Source organism: Lonchura striata, chromosome Z (assembly GCF_046129695.1).
Source record: "Lonchura striata isolate bLonStr1 chromosome Z, bLonStr1.mat, whole genome shotgun sequence".
Lineage (NCBI taxonomy): Eukaryota > Metazoa > Chordata > Aves > Passeriformes > Estrildidae > Lonchura > Lonchura striata.
Genome location: NC_134642.1, coordinates 83,821,385 through 83,833,973, shown reverse-complemented (window position 1 = coordinate 83,833,973; position 12,589 = coordinate 83,821,385).

Here is a 12,589-nt window from a genome sequence, read left to right as displayed (position 1 = left end):
GTCAAAGACCAAAAGGAAACAAACCTTCTGGGGTGTACTTTCTGAGGCTCTCAAGAGCAACAGAATTTCTTGGAACTTGAGCAGTCTACTCAGATCCATTAGAGGGAGAGGCTGGAGACAAAGCAGATGATGGAAACACATGTTATTTAGTACTCTGAAGAAAGATAGGAATCTTGGTAAAAACTCATTCCTCTTACTATTTTATTTTCTTGCCCTAACTAGTGCTGAATTATTAGTGATGTATTTGAAGAAACAAAACAAAACAACAAAATAAACCCCACCACTTTTAGTTAGATTGTCTGGACATTCTCAAAAATTTTAATGTTAATTAATATTGAGCAGACTGTAGATCAATTAATTACCACATACTGGTTAGTCAGTACCAGCCATCTACAAAGCATGGTGTATTTTAGTTGCAACCTGTACTATATATTTTGGCAGAGTTTTATGAATGCAGAACCCCAGGGGGATTTCAGGACCAGGATTTGGTTTATCCCAAGCTTCCTCCTTCCTGGTAAAATCTCACAAAGAGATATTCCCTTTGTTTTTCTCCTCAGGTTGTCCATCAAGATTAGAGGCTCTGACTACTTTTCTCACCAAACTGATTTTAAGTGGAAAATGTCTCCTGAGGCAATGCTGCACTCTGTATTAGATTCACATGGAAATAATGTGAGGAAGTTGTGGGGTAGTGATAAAACAGGATACATGGATGAGCAATGGAGAAAAGAATAATACTGAAACTTTAAAAACCTGGTTTTGGTGTAGAATCATGCACACACTCATACTCCTCCTAAAAACAAACACCCATTTTCAGAACTATTTCAGTTGGAAGGGACCTTGAAAGATCATCTATTCCAACCTCTCCAAAAAGAAAAAAACCTGGTTGACCACTTTATAGTTTTCCTACATAATAGGCATGCAATCAAAGACCTTCCTTTTAACTTTGTTTTTCTTGGTGTTGTTTTGGGATTTTGTTTGTTTGTTTGTTTGTTTTGAGGTTTTTTTGTTTTTTGGGGCTTTTTTGTGGTGTTGTTATTTTGGTTCTCTTTGTTTGGTTTGTTTTTTTGTTGGTTTTTTTTCTTTTTTTTGAGGAGTACTGCTCATGTGCATTCATTAGCAGTCTAGAAAATAAATATCAGAAATTTTTAGAAAGTGGCAAGTACCAGTTAAGGGTGCAAACCTCAGGTTGCCTGTTTTGCCTGTTGTTTCTAAGAAAACCATCCTGTTTCTGGTATTCTTTTTATATTATAACATTGTACCATCTATTACTTGGCAATCCAAAGAGCCAGGGAGCTCTTTTGGAAATAAGAACACTCAAAAGCACACAAAATAAAAAAGCCAAGCACTCATCTTCAGTGTAACTTAATCTAATCTAATTAATCTAACTAATCTAGAGAAAAAGCACAGGGGTGGTAATCCCCACTGAGAGAGTCACATAGTATTTATTATTTTCATTAATTCCCTGCTCAGTAGAAAAATGGGACACTTGCTTATAGCCCTCCAGAGCTCCTCTGTCACCGTGTCTGTGGTGATTCACACAGATTTTACTGTCTAATTGCAGCCATGCCATGCTGCCCAGTGGGTCTGCTCTCCCTGCCCACACCAGCCTGGTCAGGGAGCCCAGGGCTGATGCTGGACACGGCTCTCAGATCAGTAGGTCACTTCTGATCTCAGTGACACCCACAGAGCTGAGGCCAGGATTTGGGACCGTGCACCAGCAGCATCTCTGCAGCGGTGTAAAATTAATGCCAGGAGAATGGAGCCCATTGATCTCAGCAGAGCAAAGCCATCAGGATTGACCCTGGGACTCACATGACACAGTGTTCCAGGAAGCAGCCTTTGTTTGCACACACTGTGGCTCTTATTTATTAATATGTGAGGCCAACAATGCCTATTGTCTCCTCTCATATTAGAGTGCTGTCACATGAGCAGTTCAAGTGACACCAAGGATTGCAAGGCGAAGACAGGCAGTTCTATCCAAGTCCAACTGCAAATGTATATTTGAATACATTAATACTCAACAAATATCCTCTCAGATTGAATATCTCACAGGTTTATTTTTAAATAAAAACAACCCAAACCACTCTGCCTAACCAAAAGTTTGCCCATCTACATAACGGAAGGAAAATTCAGACACAATGCATTAAAATAAAATTAAGTGATTGATCTGAGTATCTGAAATTCAGGTTGCAGATTATTTATTATGGTTTTTTTAAAATACTCTTTGATCCTGTGACACTTAGAAATTTTAAGTACAGAATTATCATATTTAATGGAGCTTTGTTCTGCTGTTTAAAATACATATTTTTTCTCCTTCTCACTAGTATAATTTAGTTGTACAAAATTAACAGCCTATGCAATATTTAACCTTATGTTAGCCTTACTATGTATAGTTTCATCCTTTTCCCTCCTCTATCAACCTAGAACAATACATTCTTTTTTTCTTTTGCTTTACAATTGCTGCTTTCTCCCCACATTTTATGTGAATCAGTTCTGCATAACTGCATCTACTATTGTGTTCAAGAGAAGAGATGAAGATTCTTATTAATTATATCAGGCTAATTACATCAGGCTTGAAATAAATACAGCTGAGCCTTCAGCTTCTGGCTACAGTGCAAGGAGTGACCTGGCTCCCATAGACTTAATGATGGGACAAATGAAGACTAAGAAAAAGAAGGCATTGAAATACATCTGAATTGGTTTTGATCTGGACAGTACTGAGGAGATGCCCTGCTTTGGGAAACACAGAAACAAATATGTGGAAGATATTTTCAGAAAAGCCAAAATACATTCCCATCTGCAGATATTTATCAGACTCAGACTCCAATCACTCCCCAGAGACGCGTTTTAACAGATGACATCCATAAATATTTTTTTTGTGTCTAATCCTTGAAATGCTAAACCATATTTTGTGTACTAAAAGCTTGGTTCAAAACTATATTATATTTAAAAGGATGGAATTGAATGGATTTATCTGTGTGCTACAGTTCAATGCCACTGTGTTAATGGTTGGTCTCGTTGAACTTAGAGGTGTTTCCAGCCTTAACAATTCTATGATTCAAGGAGACAGGACAGAGGATACAGAAAGTGTCTCTTTCAATTGATATTCCTTTTGTACAAATCAGAGCAAATTCAGTTAGGTGCTGAAATGTAGCCCAGCAATAAAAAAAAACCAACAAACCCTTGGTCTATAAGAATAATACTTTGCTTTCTATAAACAGTTATGCTTCAGTGGGTTAAGATATACACTTTTAGGGGTTGAGGGCTTTTATCAGCATTTCCCAAAGATGAATTTAAGTAAACTTCCACTCAGTTTATTGGTTTTCCTGAATACCATTCTACAGAGAAGACTCCTTCCTGTTTGTCATGGATATTTATGTATTTAGCTTGTGATGGGTAATTCCTTTAAACACAGGAGCCTCCAGTACGGAACCCACCAATGCCCAGGAAGCTCTGGATGTATCTACCTCCCACTGACCTTCAAGCATTTAAAATTCCTGCTGTTTGATTATGAAACATATAAAAATCTTTACAAGCCTAGCCTGACATTCCTTAGTTACTTAAGATCCTTCTGAGCATTGTCTTTCTAGCTTTGTTGTGCCATTTGATAATATTGGATTCAGAAAAGATCTCTCAAATGCCAAAGGCATTTAGCATTAACCTGACTTGAAAAGCTTGGGCAGTGCTCTCCCTTTCTCTTCATAACTTGGGGCTCTATAGAGACAGAAAGAGAAGGCACAGAGCCAGGAAATAGCTTATCCGAGTACTCTGAGTCTTTCATAAATCAACAATATTACCATTGGAGAGTGAAGCCAAGAGAAGAATAATGCCAGCATCCTTAAAGTGCAGCCACAGTGAGTCCTCCTTGAGGGGGGGTGTTAGCGGTACTGCAGAGCAAATTATGCAGCTTAGAAGAGATGGAAAACAGGATTGCAGCTCCTCATGGGTGCTCTGAAGTGAGCACCTCTCTGGATGTGCAGAACTGGATGTCTGAAGAGTGGGGCCTGCCCATGATTCTGCTGAAGGGAGCAGGAGAGATTTATCCCTGCCTTCTCATTAATTCAGGAGCAGCTTACTAACTCATCTCCTGCAAGCTGCTGCTGTCAAAAAACCATGCACAACAGTGGAATAAAACTCCAGAGAGGTTTTGTTGCACAAACAGCTGCCATATTTTATAATCCTTGTGCAACAGGCACATTTCTGTTGGAGGGCCTAGTTCTTTTAGATTCTCATCACGTCCTGCTAAGTCTTTGTGGGCATTATCACTGTCTGAATGGGCTCTGGATCATGGCCTTCACTGCTAAAATCATTCTGCAGTGATAGATAAGACAGGCTAGAAGGAAGAACAGTGGCACCCAGTGGTGATTTGCTCTTCCTTTGCAAAGTAAGTTCTCCTGAAAGACCTTTTCCTTAACTTTCTGAGTGGATGACCTTATATAATATGCAATCTAACTTACATAAAGGATATACAGACATACATCTATTATAAAATAGTCTGCATACACCCACACACTGTAATTCATAAAGTAAAATTTGGCCTTTATAATTACAGTCTAATTATAATGTTGATTTAAAAGGAAATATAAAAGAAAATTAATTTTACTTTATAAAAAACAAATCACTTCATGTAAAGTGCTTTAAGTAACTCTGCTTGATTAATGGTTATGCCATTTCTGCAGCAGTTAAAGGAACTGTGTCCTAATGAATTGTTAAAAATTATTGTAAGAGGAATGTTAAGTGCACATAGAGATTTTTATCTTTTACTTTATTGCAATAAATAAATGGTGAAAATGCTCTCATTTATTCTAGCAGAATGGCAGCTTCCACTTCTGCTTTTCATTTCTACCTCAAACTTTTCAATCTTGTAAAGAGCTACTTAAAAAAAAGGGTGCAGCTTCTTGTAACAGCATGATTCTTGTTTCATAAAAACCCTCTTTGGCACCAATTCATATTCCAGGTTATTAATTATTCAACCCAAATTATATGTATTTGCTAGTCACTTAGAAAATGCAGCAGATTGTTGTTTGGTCTCAGCTGCTGTACCCTAGCCAGGTTTCTCTTGACTGTTACCAATATTTTCTTCTTACTGTAGGAAGTACTTCTTGCCTACATGTTTGGCTTCTTGGCCATCACATTAATGCTGCATCTCTACAAGTAGCTTATATGTGGCCAGGGTTGTTATCTCATGATAAAACAAGTTGGCAAGGGAAGGTTTCTACATACTGTTCAATTCTTTAGCCTCTGAAACACAGGGACTGCAAGCAAGCCCCTCCTTTGGAATGATCCACAGCCTCTGCTAATTCCTGAATATCCAGCAGGAATCGTTACAAAGGCTTAAGTCTCTCAGGCCACAGTTACCAGAGGTAATTAAAGCAATTTATCTGGATGGGCAGTTCAAAGCTAATGCCACATCACATTGACAGACCTGGCTTTGTTTTTAACATATGGATGTCCTATAAAACTTCTGTACAGGCCTCGAGATTTCTGAGACCTAAGGTGGTCCTGTCATGCTTGAATATGGTTCTCAGGGCTGCAAGATAAATATGGGCCTGAGATCTGAAGCAAATGAGAAATCCTGCAGCTAAAAGCTTCAGGCTGTGGAAATCCAGGACAAAATGTTCGGCCTTTGGTTAAGAGCTGTAACTAAAAGGATCAGAAACAAATGGAGCAAATATTTAATTTTATTTTCTGTCATGGTTGCAGACATGGGTAACAACATGTAGAAAACCATATTGTTGAAATTGTGGGTAAAGGTTTGGGCAAATTATCCATTCTATTGGGGTGGAAGTATTCCCAGTAATAATGCACACCAGTGTGGTGCAGCCTCAGAGTTTGTCCTGCAGGACTGAAACCAGGGAAGAAGAGCTGGACACATGACAGCCCATAGCACTGGGTCAGACCCATCTTCTTTGATCCTGTGCCATCCAGCAAGATAGATAATGGAGCCCTGGGATTTGATATCCATGTTTTGTAACTGGAGCCTTACTAGAAGAGGAGGAGGGGAGCAGACAGCTGCCTGAATAGCTGCACCATCAAAAATTTAGAGGGCAGACTTCCTTTAGCAAAAGGAATAGCACACTATTGCATATTTTACTTTTTTATAAAGCTAGTATTCTAAAATATCTGATTGATTATTTTTGAACAATTTAGTATTTTTGAAGCTGATAACAGAGACAGTATTTCAGTTTTGGAGAATTTGAAGAAATGGAGATTGAGCTGTTTGTTAGAAACCCTGCACTGAAATTTTTGAGGCCTTCATGACTAAATCTTCACTGAATGAGTAGAACTGTAGCAAATTAGTAGATCCAGGTTTTACCTGATTTCTTTTCCTTGGCAAGGTCACATAAACTTGATCTCATCTGTGGCGTTGGCCATTTTGATTATGTATTAATAAGTGAGGCAAATCTTTCTGAGCTGCTAAACTGTTTTAACATTTTCTGCCTAATATTCTACGTGCCATTATGTTCTGGAGAGGAGACAGATCATGCATATTATTTCAGGAAGACATTTCTTCCCTGAAAGCCTTGCTTTCTAAACAGGAAGGAAAATAGGAGATAAGGAAAATACCAATTTTTGGTAAGAAGTGCTATGTCGCTTATGTCTTTGCAATCACATCCTTTTAAATGTGTTAATGGTCTGATTTTTCACCTCTACAAAACTACAATGTGCACAGTGTCTGTTACTCCACTGCTCAGAACACCACAAGCTAGGTAATCGTGCTGGCAGCTGGTTAACAAGCAGTGCTGTTGACCCCAGCTGCTACAATCTGGTTAAGAACAAAAAAAATTTGGTTCATTCATGGTCTAAAATTCATAATCCCGTGCAAGTGTTACTTAACTAATGCAGCATTATCAGTCTAAGGCTGCTGTAAAACATTCATGTCCAACCCAGCAAATTTCTCATGGATGGAGAGATTCACATGGCCAAAAGCAGCATATCCAGAAAACCCTGCTAGTTCTCCAAATGTCATTGTCTGAAATTTCTTGCTTCAACAGGACTGAAGATTTAGATATTGGGGCTTTTTGCAAATCTTCAAAATGCCTCCTGGATATATATACTAAGAGCTCACAGCTTTTCCCCAGAAATTATTAGCATGTAATACTCATTTTTCTGAAGGAATATAAAAAGTATGTGAGTTTTTGAAATAGTTACAGCATTAAATATTAGAGAATGATCTTCTGGGAACACATAGAATAATGTTAAATCCATTGCTGCTTTACAACTAACTTCATTGTAAAAATGTTGATTTCCTTAAATCTGGATAAATGCAAGGGTTATGCTGTAAAAATAACTAAATAATATGCAGTAGGTACTTGAAATGTGAATTTTCATGGGTCACTAGGGATAGGATCACAGAATCATAAAGTTATAGAATGTGGTTTTTTAGAAGGGACACTCAGAGATCATTTTTTCCAAACCCCCATCCCTTCCTGCTTTTGTCTCTAGGTCAGATCACTCAAAGCCTCATCCAACCTGACCTTGAACATTTTCCAGATCATCCACAACTTCTCTGGAAAACCTGTTCCAATGTTTCATAATGAAAAATGTCTTCCTTATGTCTGATCTAAATGTAGCCTCTTTCAATTTTAATCCACTACCCCTTGTCCTGTCACCTCAGATCGTGGTAAAAAGTCTCTTCTTCTTTAGTCCTCTTTATACATAAAAAAGCCCCAATTAGGTCTCTCCAGAGCCTTCTCTTTTTCAGGTTGAATTAGTGCAATTTTCTCATCCTTTTTTCACAGGAGAGATGTTCAATAGGAGTAAGTGGTATGCATTGACTTTATTTTTCTTTGCAAGTAAGAAAAAATTGAAAGACTGATTTTTTTTTTTACATCTAAGTTTTTGAGTTTAAATGAATAAATTGCCTCAGTTTTGAAGCATCTGTATTGATAAAATAAATGAGAATAAACATTTCAAACTTTAATTCACCACCTAGAAATATATGCACATTGACTCTCAGTTAGAAACATCCAGTGTTTGAGATGTTCAGGTCAGCCCCTGGCTTGTTCAGATCTCTCATTCTTAAGGTAGATTCAGCAAATGTAGGAAATACTTCTCCATCTGTATTGGGTAGAATAAATACACCAGAGCTAGCAAATCTGTATTTGAAACAACAAATCTGTGTTTGAAAGTATGTTAATTAACCAAACCAACTGCTATCTGAACTAGAAAACCTTACATCTCTAAGTTCAGTGTTGAGCTGAGTGGCCAGCTGAAAATTTATAACAGTGGAATGGTCTTTTTAATAATTTTAATTTAGCATTTATCCCAAAAAGAGAGAGCATCTGTGATTCTGAAGGTCAATCAGACTAGACTTGGTTTGGTAATATAGTACTTACAATTTAGTGGCTATGATTCATACTGTTGTAACAAAGATTAAATTAAATTAAATATGGAGGTGTCCTGAATATATGAATCCGGAGCAAATTCACATTCAGCAATGTTTTAATCTATAGTGGCTTGGTGCTGATGAAAATGCTTGAAAGAGCTTAAAAAGGACTAATCAGCACTAGCAGAGAGATAAAACAAACCTTTCACCGGCTGTAGATCTGTCAGCAATGGGTGATTACTAGGAGAGTTTGATTAAATTTTAAATCCATCCTTATTTAAGATTTTTCCAAGTTCTGCTTTATGCAGTTCATGTTCTTTGACGCTGTTTCTTAGAGAAGTGAGTGGAGCAGAGCCTGGAATACAGGCAAGGAAATGCAGCCTGTGAACAACATGCCACCTTTGTTTTAGGAATTGCCAAGTAACGCTTAATCACCAGAACTTAATTTTCACTTTCTGCTTTGAAAACCTGTCTGACAAAAAAAAAAAAAGCAAAACAAAACAAATAAAAACAAATCAAATCAAATCAAAACAAAACAAAAACAAAACAAAAACAAAACAAAAACAAAATAAACAAACAAAAAAAACCCACAAAAACAAAAACAAAACCAAAAACTATCAACAGCTTGTCACCAAACTCCCAGTTTTTGAAGGGACTGCTTTCGGTGGAAAACTCCAGACCAGGAAACCAAATTGTAGTTTAAGAAATTAGTCCGTTTCAGTTTTGTATTTGTGTGCATATTCTGCTTGTAGTCTCTTTTAAAGGAAAATTTCAGATTTTCATCTTCAAAGCTACTATGTCCAGTAGAAATGGGAATGCTACTGGCATCAGCCATTTGGGCAAAGGAGGCAAGAAGTGATACTTTCACTAAAAATAAATTCTGGTGATCTGGAAGTCGGCTAAGGTGGAAGAATTTGGTTGCATTTGAAGGACACACTGGGTAACTCTTTTTCTGTAAAGAAATCATACTCAGAGGGATTTAAATTTAGTGCCTTTGCAGCTTATGCACAAAATCAAAGGATCTAAGTGATTAAAATTGGGTTGTTGCAAATAGTATTGTCCCAATGTTGTTGTCCTGTCAGTCATGTTTTACACGGAGCTTGGATAACTCAGTACAGAGAAATATACACCAATGTTGACAAAGACTAAATAGTCATCTTCATGTGTGCCTAAAATTGTAAAGCCTGAGATTTCTTGTGCTTGGTAGGGCATGGCGAAGGAGATTTGGATTAGAGAAAATGAAGAAAATAAGAAAAAAAGAAAATAATTAGAAGGCATGCATTTGTAAAGCACAACATATGTGGAAAAATGATGACTGGGAAGAGAAGAAAGATCCAAAAATGAAATAGAAATGAAGAAGCAGAACTGTTGTGTGTGTACTGTGACTAAGAATGGTTCCCCTGGGAGTGGGAAGCCCCATTTCAATCAAAAGTGGGGATACTCAAATGTCCTTCATTAGCCTCTCTAATTCCTTTCAATAAATATGCTGGAAGTCTTTTGTATCATTCCTCATTCATCTTCTTCTCTGGAGTTCTCAATTTTTGTCCCTCTCACTCTTTCCCTACCTAGTTCCTCCCCTCCAAAATAGCTTCCACACACTGGTATATTGTCTATCTTACTAGATAATATCAACAGTGCAGTCATAGGCTGTTTTCCCTGCCACAAGAAGAGAAAAAGGAGGAAAAAATTTCCAAGTTTGTTTGATAAATTGACTGTTTGATAAAATGCTGACAGCAGATGTTCCAACCTCCTGGTGGTGATACTTTAAATTTGAGAAGACATTCAACTTAATATTACAAAGCAGTCTAATAATATAATGTGTCCTGTATAATATGGAGATGGAACATACCACATTTATATAACTTCATTGTTAATGAACAATTTACTATTGAGAATGTTTCTGTTAGGATTTAGACATAAATTGTCTTGGGACTGCTGCTAAATTTCTTACCAATTAACTAGATTTTGTTGTTGTTGTTGATAGACTCTGTCATGTAGCTGTTTCTATATTTGGAGACTAGGGACATAAACTGCTTTATAGCATGCTGAATCCATTATGCCCTCAGCAGAAGAGCAGTGTGGTACAAACATGCTTATATGAGTACTGCTTATTTTTAAGAAAGGTCCTCTGATAATAAGAAATTCAGACAAATAACTTCTCCCATCATGCTAATTACAATTATTGCAATACTAATTAATGAATAAACACCCAAGGCCAGAAGCCTGGAAAATTGGAGAATCTCTCCTCTGTGCTTCCCACTGCTCTAATTTGCAAGTCTGGTAAAATAAGGTCTGGGAAGCATTGAAGTGCCAAAGCAGGGCTTGCACAATCAAGTGTGGGTGTTCTGTGCCTATAATGTAATTATTCATATCCTTCTGCTCTGCCAGTTCCTTGTGTCCCTACCTGTCCTGGATAATGGAGAACTAATTATTGTCTCTGCAGTAAACTTCTCAGTTCTCTAGTCATCAGAGCCACAGAGAAACTTATTCCTTTAATCTGCTTTCTCTTGCCTGGGCAAGGAAAACCCAATGCTTTCAGAAATGCATGTACCAAATCACTTCTAACAGAACCATCCCCAAATCTCCTCCTCCATGTCATGCCTTTTATTTAATGTTTTAAGCTCGACACTGCACCTACACAAGGCATTGCCAGAACAAAGTGTTGTAACCCTTCATGACTTCCATGTAGCAACACACTTAATACATGAGGAAGGTTTTCTGCCTTTACCCAACACTTTTGACACTTTTAATCCTTTTTTTTTTATATTTACTACTGCCTGCAAAATTCCCAGGCAGTTATTTAAATTTTCCTTCCTTATTATAATTTTATTATGTATATGCACACAACTTATAGGGGTTTCATCTGCCTGATTTTACAGCAATTTGCTTTTGATTTCTGACTTTCCATATAACTGATCATACATCAGAAAAGCATTCCTTTGTCATGACAGCATTTAGCAACAATCCAACTGATCTGACTGTTCCCAAATCTTCCATATATCTCCATAAACCTGAGATGTACCCTAATCTGACATAAAATGATTTAAAATTTACTTAAATGTGCTTCACAATAAAATGTAATTCTGCCTTGTTGTATTGTAATTCAAGAAGAATTATCTCCCTAGTTTATCAGGAAAATTTCACAGAGAACTGTTAAAATTCTTGCTGAAATCCAGGCAATTTTTCTCCTGTCTTCTTTACCAGGTATGCTGCCTAAGAAAAGCACTAGGTATGATTTTTTACTTTGATGTAAGTATGTTGACCATTTTAAATGTTTTTATTATTCCCTAGACCTTTATACACTGATTCATATCTTCTCAGTGTATTTCTGGATAAGTAAGCTCATTGGCTTGTAATTCCCAAGATGATTCCTGTCTTCACACAATGTACTTCTTCAGTTTACTGTGCTCTCTCTCTGACTTTCCCAACTTCTCTGCAACAGTCTGGAGTGTCTCATCCAGCTATTTACATTTCCTGACATGTATTTTATGTAATGTTTTCCTTTTGCTCTTACCTCAACTTGCCTATTTTTACTCTATCTCCATTCAAAATCACACAAACATCCAGCTTTTTTTTTTGTAATCAACACTTTTAAAGACACACCATAATTTTTTATGTTTTTATCAGATAAATTTGATTTAGACAAACACCAATGATATATTAAATTGCATGAAATAGTAGGCCAGATACATTATCCTAAATATTATGGTACTGAAAAATGTTTAAAAGCAGAATGTAAAAAAAAAAGTAAAAAAAGTTACAGATGGATAGAGGCCAACTACTGTCCTACCTCCAGACAGGCAGAACCTGTTCCCTGTCTTCTTATTCACCCTTTTTCTTTTCTAAAGGTCACTCAGATGCTCACAGCCAGCCAGAATCAGGACACAGAAGCATTTCTGACATACTAATCCCTGCTGCTCTCTTTCTCTGCCCTGTTGTTCTTGCATTCATCTCATATAACCAAAATGCAGACAACTGCTGACACAGTCAACACACACAAAAGTGCACCTGGAATCTTTTCCAAGAGCACAGGACAAGGACATGTCTTGTCATGTGTTTGCCTTTTGGTCTAGCAAAGGGCACAGGGATCTAATTTCTGGAGCAGATCCCCTTCTTTTAAGCGTCTAAGGGAAAAGCACCCAAGGCAGGAGGAAAGTAAAAGTTCTGTATGCTTAGCTGATGCAAATATTGTTAAATCCTTATTCCCCCCCAGCTATTATATGCAGAAATGATTAAGGGTTTGGCTGAAACTGAAAAATT